The 9,619-nt window shown below is 36.0% G+C and overlaps 1 pseudogene; it reads right to left on the bottom strand.

The window, feature by feature from the left end:
- Positions 1-2,726: 2,726 nt before the first annotated feature.
- On the bottom strand, positions 2,727-3,655 carry LOC111140325 (annotated as a pseudogene).
- Positions 3,656-9,619: the final 5,964 nt, after the last annotated feature.

Here is a 9,619-nt window from a genome sequence, read left to right as displayed (position 1 = left end):
CCAGTAATAGAAATGAATGTTATTAGAAAACTCTGATTCTCTTTGTCATTTCCATGAAATCAAGTAAACACAATCACCAGAGGACTGGGAATAAAAGACAAATATGTACTTCAAAATATTAGAAGGTTAGAGACTCATACATACTAAAAAATATTTATACCATTTATAATAATTAAGATGCTAATGAGGAGGAAGAGAAAGGAGGTAGAAGGGGGTAGAAGATAACATACAAATTTTCAGCAATTCCTACCTTCTAGAGCTATTGTTTTCTTTGTATTGACTCACTTAATCCTGCCAACAATTTTATGGGGTGCTATTAATGACTAATCTCTCTTAGTCAGAAGTATCTTTCCTTAGGCAGATCAAATGCCTCCAAAAATTAAAAAAATAGGCAAAGAACAGACAATGTAAAAATACACCAAACGTATAAAATGGATGAAACTATGATAAACCACTGGAAGTTCACCTTTCTGGAAAACCTAGCTTTATTTGTGGCATCTAGAACTGACTTTAGGGTTTTGGGAAGTACAGAAGAGAAATAACATCTACTGATAATATTCTACATGCTCTACTCTGTAATAAGCAAATCACATGCTGTATTTATTTTACAAAACTTCTTAGAAAGCGAACATTATTGCTTCCGATTTATAGGTGAATGAACATGATGAAATTGAGGTTGAAATTTCAGGGTACAGAGATTGCAGCTTTCAGAACTGGCATTTCAGTCACTTTCCTCTCATCTCAAAACCCAGACTAGTTGGGTTACTTTCATCTTCACCCTGACTTTCACTTGTAATAAATTATGAATAAAAGCTCATGTTCAATATTAGGATTGTTACATTAAAGGACTTTGTAATGTTTAATGAACTCATTCAGGCTTTTCTTACTTATGGCAAGCTTTGGGGCTCAGTGATGAGAAGGAGGATTCTTGCTCTGACTTATCTCAGATTCTAGTGGGGGAGAAAAACTACATGAAATTAAAATTTAATTTGATCAATGCAGCAACTTAAGCATGAGAAACCTATCGGCCAGGTAATGTTATCGTTGTCAAAGAAAATGTCAGTTTTCCTGCCTTAGCACAATTAGTGTCAGTTTCACAATAATTGCTAAACGTTGATTCTTTTTAACCCTAAAGTCACATGCATAAGACAAACCTTGTCTGTTTTGGGTGTTATCTCAATTTTCACCTTTATTTTATTTCTTGGTCATTATCACATCTGTTTAAAAAAAAAAAGTCACACTATCTCCTCAGATTTTAAAAAAATATATTTATTTATTTATTTGACAGAGTCAGACACAGTGAAAGAGGGAACACAAGCAGGGGGAGTGGAAGAAGTGGAAGAGGGAGAAGCAGGTTTCCCTCCAAGCAGGGAGCCTGTTGTGGGGCTCAATCCCAGGACCCTGGAAATATGATCTGAGTGGAAAGCAGACACTTAACTACTGAGCCAACCACGTGCCCCTGTAAGATTTTTGAGAATAGGATTATGATAGTCTCCAAGACTTCAGCAAGGCTCCCTTTACCTTCAAACTGCATTGTGGATCATACATTCATCTTACACTCTGTTTAACCTGCTACCACACCATATCGACTACTATCTCAGATCTATTTTGAAGGAATTTATATCAATGACCACATTCAAGATTTCCTAGACTTTTTGAGGCATTTATCAATTTACATTAGGAAACACTGAGATATATTTGACAAATTAAGTTCATGCACAAACTAGGTAGACTAAAAGAAAAACCAATAACAATATTTAATACCTATTATGTGGATATTAACAGCTTATCATAATTATATATAATTATATATAATATAATTATAGATTAGGAAACTCACAAATATAATTTCTTCTTCCTGCTTTTTTTCTTACCTATTGTACTTTTTAATGCTTTATAGGAACAAATGATCAAGTTTTTTTTTCAGCTCTCCACATTCTGTGTCTTCTTTGCCTTTGCTGTTGCATTTTTTTAATATATATAATGCATTATTTGCTTCAGGGGTACAGGTCTGTGAATCATCAGTCTAACACAATTCATAGCACTTACCATAGCACATACCCTCCCCAATGTCCACCACCCAGCCACCCTACGCCTCCCTCCCCACTCCCCAGCAAACCTCAGTTTGTTTCCTGAGATTAAGGGTCTCTTATAATTTCCTCCTAATTCTTGTAGTGAAAATCATTTAGATGTTATTTCTGAAAAGACTTTGAAAGCAACTACATTGCAGGCTTGCACTAGCCATTTGGATTATTAGAATAGACCATCACCACCTTATAAGATTTTGAGCAACAGATAAAAAGGTAGATATTTAGGTATGGAATTATTCATCTTTTATAAAAATGTATACCCAGGGCCATATGAATATAAAATATAGGACTGCTCACAGCATTTGCAATAATGCAGTAAGAATTCCAAGTAAAAGTAAAAAATATAATTAAATGGATATCCTGGGCAAAGAGAATAATGATTGCAAATGACAGGTATTAAAGTGAGCGAACTGAATGGGAATAATGTGGATAGAAAGAGAGAACTGAAAGGAGTCATTACTTCTCTTTTATGCTTTCCATCAGAAGCTGATTTTATTGACTCAATTCATTATTCACAGAAAAAAATTATGCTATAAAACCAATACTAGTGTTTCTCATTTGGATATTACATTTTTTTCTTTCTTTCTTTCTTTTTTTTTTTTTCAATGTTAGCACTAGGGTTTATCGAGGTGTCCCTTAGTACAGGTGCTGGGGCTTGCCCATGATGCTTTTTTTGATGTATAAAGCCCAGACCTCCTGTCAATTCTTCTTAAGCAACAACACCTGAAAGTTGACAGCTAAGTGGATGTTGCACACAAGCTCATCATCTGCCATCTTTATGTGACCAAAAGTCACTGCCAGACATAGCAACTTCTTCATCTGGAATTGGACTGTGGACTTTACTTCATTTACTTTGGGCCCCATGTTCTCATTGTGGGTCAGCATGGAAGGGAAATTGCCAGCTTTATTCAGGCCTGGACCCAAAACTTGNGGACCCAAAACTTGTGGAATCTGCTTGATCAGAGATTCTGAAGCCAATAAGGCGTCACACTTCTTGGTCATCTTCTTGACTAATATTTTTATTCTTATTGAGTTTCTTCAGTGTCTCAGTGTCCATGTGGGAAATATCCACAATCTTGGACTCATCACAGTGCTGCTGGTCCCCCAAAACTTGGGGCAGAGAGTGGACTTGAGCCTTAATGTGTCTGAGAAGCATTTGTCCTTCTGTGGGTTGTAGTTCTTCAAGCTGATCTGCAGCTCCACCATCTCCAGAAACTTCTGACACTGGCACTGATTTGCATCCAAGACTTCCCACACCACCAGTACAGAGTGTCACGTGGAGACTTTGCTGCTCATGGTGCCTCATGACACAATAACCAGATGAAAAGAGCCACATTGTATGTTTTAAACTCTGTTTAACATTTTGCTTACCCCCCACAAGATATTAACAATTCCTTTAAATGAATATGCTTTCTTCTCCTTTTAAAGAATGAGACAGATATTCATAGGAAACATATAATGTATATATGGCCAATATGCATCTGAACAGTGATTCAGATCAAAGCTGTGCCCCCCAAAGAAGCCACTGTACCAATTGCTGGGGGAGGTGAGAAATCTTGCAACATGAACGTATACCAAAAAATCTTAGAATGTCAGAATAGGATGCTATTTTTTCCACAAAAGTGCTTCCTTCACAAGAGTACTAAATAAGCTCATCTAAAATGCCAGGTTTGGCTTTTGGGGATTTCTCTCCAAAATAACGTATCTTAGGAAATTAAAAATTCGGAAGACAACTACTCTCTTGGATTAAACTTAAATGCCTAAACTTACATGCAGAAAATTGCTTTCACTAAAGAAGCTTAGACAAACTCTTCCACTGGTAATCTCAGATGTAACATATGATGGTATGATAATATCATTTCTTGTTGGCACGAGTTTCTGTCATTTTTGGATTGAGCACTGAGATATCCACAACAACTGCAGCCATAACCATATAATATGGGATTAACAACTGATTCTCTCACTGATAGATAATACTGTCATTCTCCATCAGTCTGATTTGAGTCATAGTTAGTCTTTGTATACTTAAATAATCAGATCTCTTTGGTGTTCATCATGCCCCATACCACTCTGTCTGATGGTAGATCTCCAACGCTAAAGTCCTCAAATTCACATTGCCGTCTTTGCTCCATCTATAAAATTGGTTTTGTTTTGCTGAAATTTATAGTCAAATAGAACATGAGCATCATGGTACAGTATGCTTATCCATATGATTAGAAGTTTCACCATATACTGGAATGTCATCTTTCTTGATGCTAGGTTTTCACAGACTATGAACATTTTGCTAGAAAATGGGATACTTTGTTCATTATTGCCTACCAAAGGGCTTACCATAGTGCCGTCACTCACCAAAATATTTGTTAAATTAATCAACAAAAGGATGGAGATCTCAAAAATGCTACTCCTTTCTAAATTGTTGATATCCCCTTCTTGAAATTATTATTGTTCTCCTCTGATACCTTGTTTGAATAATTTTCTATGACTGGGTTTTCTAGGATGGGAACTGAAATTAACCTCTCAAGCCATAAGAACTGTCCAATCAGCAAGACTCCACAAGAGTATCTCCAAGACAATGATCAATTTCAATTACTGCTTGCCTGCCCTTACCAGCTCACATTTCCCACATCTCCCTTGTATAAGTCTGGGAGGACTTTGGCAATTTGGACAGAATCTTTGAGATGCTAGTCCACTGTCTTCCTGGTGTTAGTGTCACTGAAATAAGTTCCTTTCTTGTTTTCCCACCATGCATTTCTTTGCCTTTGTATTTTGTCAGCAGTGAGTGGCCAAACCTAGTCTCTTTGGAACACCAGAGCAAGGGGCACTTACTCCTCTGCATCCTGGTTACAGTAGAAAATAAATATGTCTTAAATAATGAATATAAATTAAATATTAGAGGTCTCTTCTCAGATCATTGCAGTGAACAAGAAGACGAGTGGGGTGGAGGGTATGTTGCTTGTATCAGATACGAGAAAAATAATCTGAGATTTCTAAAATAATGTAGAATTCTCACCTTTGCTGTAAGAAGAAAATTACACATACAGCTATCACTAGCATCTTTGTATTCTCCAAAACTAAGCTTAGCCCAACACATACTAAACATCTAAGAAGCTATCATTGAATGAATAAATGGTAATGACTCTAATCATGGTCAGGTGTTCTACGTCACCATTCAGTGGGAAGATACAAAACATAAAGGCAAGCCTGACATCTCTTATGGTGTAGAAGGATAGAGACCTCAGCCCCAGTCTAAATCAACACAATGAATTTTTAATATTTTCCCTAAGATTAGAGAAAAAATTCACTTGTCCACAAATTAATCTGTTGCTATTGAGAAATTGTTATTCTGTGTTACCCAACTGTTAAGTTTCTTGTCCTTGTGCAGTTATGGACTATTATAAAAATTTAAACTCTTCTATTATTTTTCTGCTCTGATTTCAGGCCATTATCGCTGAAATATTGTATGTAAATTATGTCCTAATTTGGACTATAGGTTAATGCTGGTGTCTTGAGAACACAAAACTCCATGTTACCTTTTGTTTTTCCATTCAGCTAATCACCCTGCATCCATTGTTAAGAAAGCAGATAAAATTATGGCTAGCCTGAATCATTAACATTACTAAGATCATATCATCTTGCCAACCAAGCTTGGAAAGACATTGTATTAACCCCTATTTTAACTATAACTTGCTTCATTTTAAGTGTTAAAATAATACTGCTTTAAGTGACAAATCATAGGGTAACTTGGGACCTTAGATCCTTAGTGAAAGTTGGGTTAAGGTGTAGAAATGAGTTTATCTATGCCCTTTGTGTGAAATTATAGAGAAGCTCCTGGAATTATTCTTAATTTTCAATATTTCAAGTATTTGTTTATAAATACAAGATGGCAGAGGAGAAACCGATTGCAAAGACACTTGAAAAATCTCAAAGCACTTATGTTTAAACAAATTAAAGAAGCCATTAAAAGTGACATTGTCTAAACCAGTCATAGTTACCATAAAATACGTCTTTAATACTTTCTTTCAGGAATATATTTTTGCTTTAATAGGGTACAGTTATGCTTTATATAAGTAATCTCAATTATGCTCAATGGTATATGTGAATAAAATTAAGCCACACAATTTATATGAAATACATAAATGAAGACATTTTTAAAACTGCTACAAGTTAGTAAGAGTTTCATACATTTTTGTTCATTATAACATAAATAATTGGTGACTGATACGACCACATGATGGTGTTGTGTTCTTATCTAAATATCTTTTAATGATTATTTTAATATGGTCAATATCAGCACACCACATAAGCATTCCTGTACAAAATTTAAAACAATTTATTTCATGTGTCTTAACACTGAGGAGATCTACTTTATGCTTCAGTTTTGCCCAATGTGAATTTTTTAGAGTGAAAGTTAGCATCCAGCATATAAAGGCAGAAGCCAAAAAAAAAAAAATCGATATCTTATGACCACAGAAAGGACAGATGATGGAAAGTGGGATAATTCCATTCCAATAATTCCAGAAATTTTGTCGGTAAAGAATTTTAGTAATCTCATAAACATATTAAATTAATTGATAATTAGGAGTAAATATTATTCCTTTTGAAAACTCTGAAACCGCAGAAGGATCTAGCGAACAAATGAGACATTACAGACTTGGAGAGGCGTCTGGACATTAAGCATTTCTTAAAATGATCTTAGATGAGAGTATCAGTCCCAGACTGGAAAGACCCTTTCCCAAAGAACCAGTGCAGGTCCTTAGGACCAGCTTGGTGGGCCCCCAGACCAGCACAAACCCCTGCACACAGCACATCTACTGACTAGAGTTCTGCAAAGCTTCAGCTCTAGTGGAAATAGCCTCAGGTCTCTTTTGGCAAGCAGACCAGAAGACACTTGGTTAAAACTCAACCACACTCTGGCAAAGGTCCAGACACTCCCACTGGAGGCAAGGAGAAACACTGCAGAGGACTGACCTGAGGAAAAGAGCTGCCTTAACATAGGAGCAGAGTCCACACAGCACACAACCAGAGACATCCTGGAGCACTGGACATGGACATTATATGAACTCTTCTTCATAAATCTGTTAATATCAGGAGCAGGAAACATAATAAGCTTTCATAACACACAGAAGAAGAGATGTAGACAAAAAGCCAAGATGGAGGAATTCATCTCAAAAGTAAGAACAAGAAAAGGTCATGGCCAGGGATCAAACTGAAACAGATATAAGTAAGATGCCTGATCCAGAATTTAAAGCAATAATCACAAAGATATTACTTGTGTTTGAGAAAAGCATACAAGACTCCGGGAGGCCCCTACCACAGAGATAGAAAAGCTAAAAATTAGTCAGCCCTGAATGAAAAATGAAAAAAAAACTAAGATGTGAAACCCATTGGATATAATGACTGCAAGGATGGAAGAAGCAGAGAAATGAAAAACTGATATATAGTTATGGCAAATAATGAAGCTGCACAAGAGGGAAAGAAAAATTTAGATCATGAAATCGAAAACTCACTGATACCATCAAAGGTAATAACATTCGTATCATAGGAGTCCCAGAAGAAAAGAGGCAAAATGGGGCAGAAGGTTTATTTGAGGAAATTATAGCTGAAAATTTCCCTAATCTGGGAGAAGAAACAAACTTCCAAATTCAGGAGGCGTAGAGAATTGTCATTAAAATCAACAAAAGAAGGCCAACACCAAGACACACTGTAGTCAAATTTGCAAAATATAGAGATAAAGAAAAAAATCCTGAAAGTAGTAAAACAAAAGAAGTCCCTAACTTGCAAAGACCAATAAGGTTAGCAGCAGATCTCTCCACAGAAACTTGGCAGGCAAGATAAAAGTGGCATGTATATTCAAAGTACCCGATGCAGAAAATCTACAGCCAAGAATATTCAATCCAGCAAGGCTATCATTCAGAATAGAAGGAGAGTTAAAGTGTTTCCCAGACAAACATAAATTAAAGGAGTTCATGGCGACAAAACCAGCTGGGAAAGAAATATTAAGGGGGACTCTTTGACTGGAAAAGAAAGACCAGAAGTGACAAAAACTAGAAAGGAATGGAGAAAACATCCAGAAACAAAGAGTTTACAGGTAATATAATGGCACTGAATGCATATCTATCAATAATTACTCTGAATGTAAATGGACTAAATGCTCCAATCAAAAGACTTAGGGTGTCTAAATGGATTAAAAAAAAATACCCCTCTATAAACTTCCTACAAGAGACTCATTTGAGACCTAAAGACACCTGCAGATTGGAAAGTGAGCTGATGGAGAAACATTTATCATGGAAACAGATGAAAAGAAAGCCAGAGTAACCATAATGATAGCAGATAAACTAGCCATATTTATATCAGATAAATCAAAGACTGTAACAAGATACAAAGAAGGGCCCTATATCATAATAAAGGTGTCTATCCAAGAAGATCAAACAATTATAAATACTTATGCCCTGAACTTGGGAGCACCCAAGTATATAAAAAAATTAATCACAAACATAAAGGAATTCCTTGATTATAATACAATAATAGTAGGGGACTTTAATACCCCAGATGGTCTCAGCAAGAAATCAACAGGGAAACAATGGCTTTGAATGACACACTGGACCAGATGGACTTAACAGATAGATTCAGAACATTCCATCCTGGATGGAATGTCCTGGAGAACATTCTCCAGAATAGATCACATACTGGGTCATAATTGGGCCACAACAAGCACAAAAATACTGAGATAATACCTCACATATTGACCAACCAGAGCACTATGAAACTTGTAGTCAACCACAAAAACAAATTTGGAAAGACTGCAAATAAATGGAGGCTAAAGAACATCCTACTAAAGAATGAATGGGACAACCAGAAAATTAGAAAAGAAATATGAATGTGTATATATATATATATATATACACATTCCTATACATATATATATATATGGAAACAAATGAAAATGATAACACATTAGCCCAAAACCCTTGGGAAAAAGAAAAAGTGGTTCTAGGAGGAAAGTATACACCAATACAGCCCTACTATATGATGGAAGAAAAAACTCAAATAAACAATCTAAATTCATACTTTAAAAAGCTAGAAAAAGAACAAATGAGCCCTAATGCTAGTAGAAGAAAGGAAATGATAAATACTAGAGCAGAAAAAAAATGACATAGAACCAAAAAATCACATAGAACCAAAAAATGACAAAGAACCAAAAAAAAAAAAAATCAATAGAACATATCAATGAAGCCAGGAGTTCCTTCTTTGAAGAAAAAAATTAATAAAACTGATTGGGGGGCACCTGGGTGGCTCAGTGGGTTAAGCCGCTGCCTTCGGCTCAGGTCATGATCTCAGGGTCCTGGGATCGAGTCCCGCATCGGGCTCTCTGCTCCGCAGGGAGCCTGCTTCTTCCTCTCTCTCTGCCTGCCTCTCTGCCTACTTGTGAACTCTGTCTGTCAAATAAATAAATAAAATCTTAAAAAAAAAAAAACTGATTGAGAGCAAGGTGGCAGAGGAGTAGGAGACCTAAATTTCCTCTGGTCCCA

This window comes from Enhydra lutris, unplaced genomic scaffold (genome assembly GCF_002288905.1).
Source record: "Enhydra lutris kenyoni isolate GAN:26980312 unplaced genomic scaffold, ASM228890v2 scaffoldscaffold519, whole genome shotgun sequence".
NCBI lineage: Eukaryota > Metazoa > Chordata > Mammalia > Carnivora > Mustelidae > Enhydra > Enhydra lutris.
This window is presented reverse-complemented; position numbering and strand designations above follow the sequence as displayed.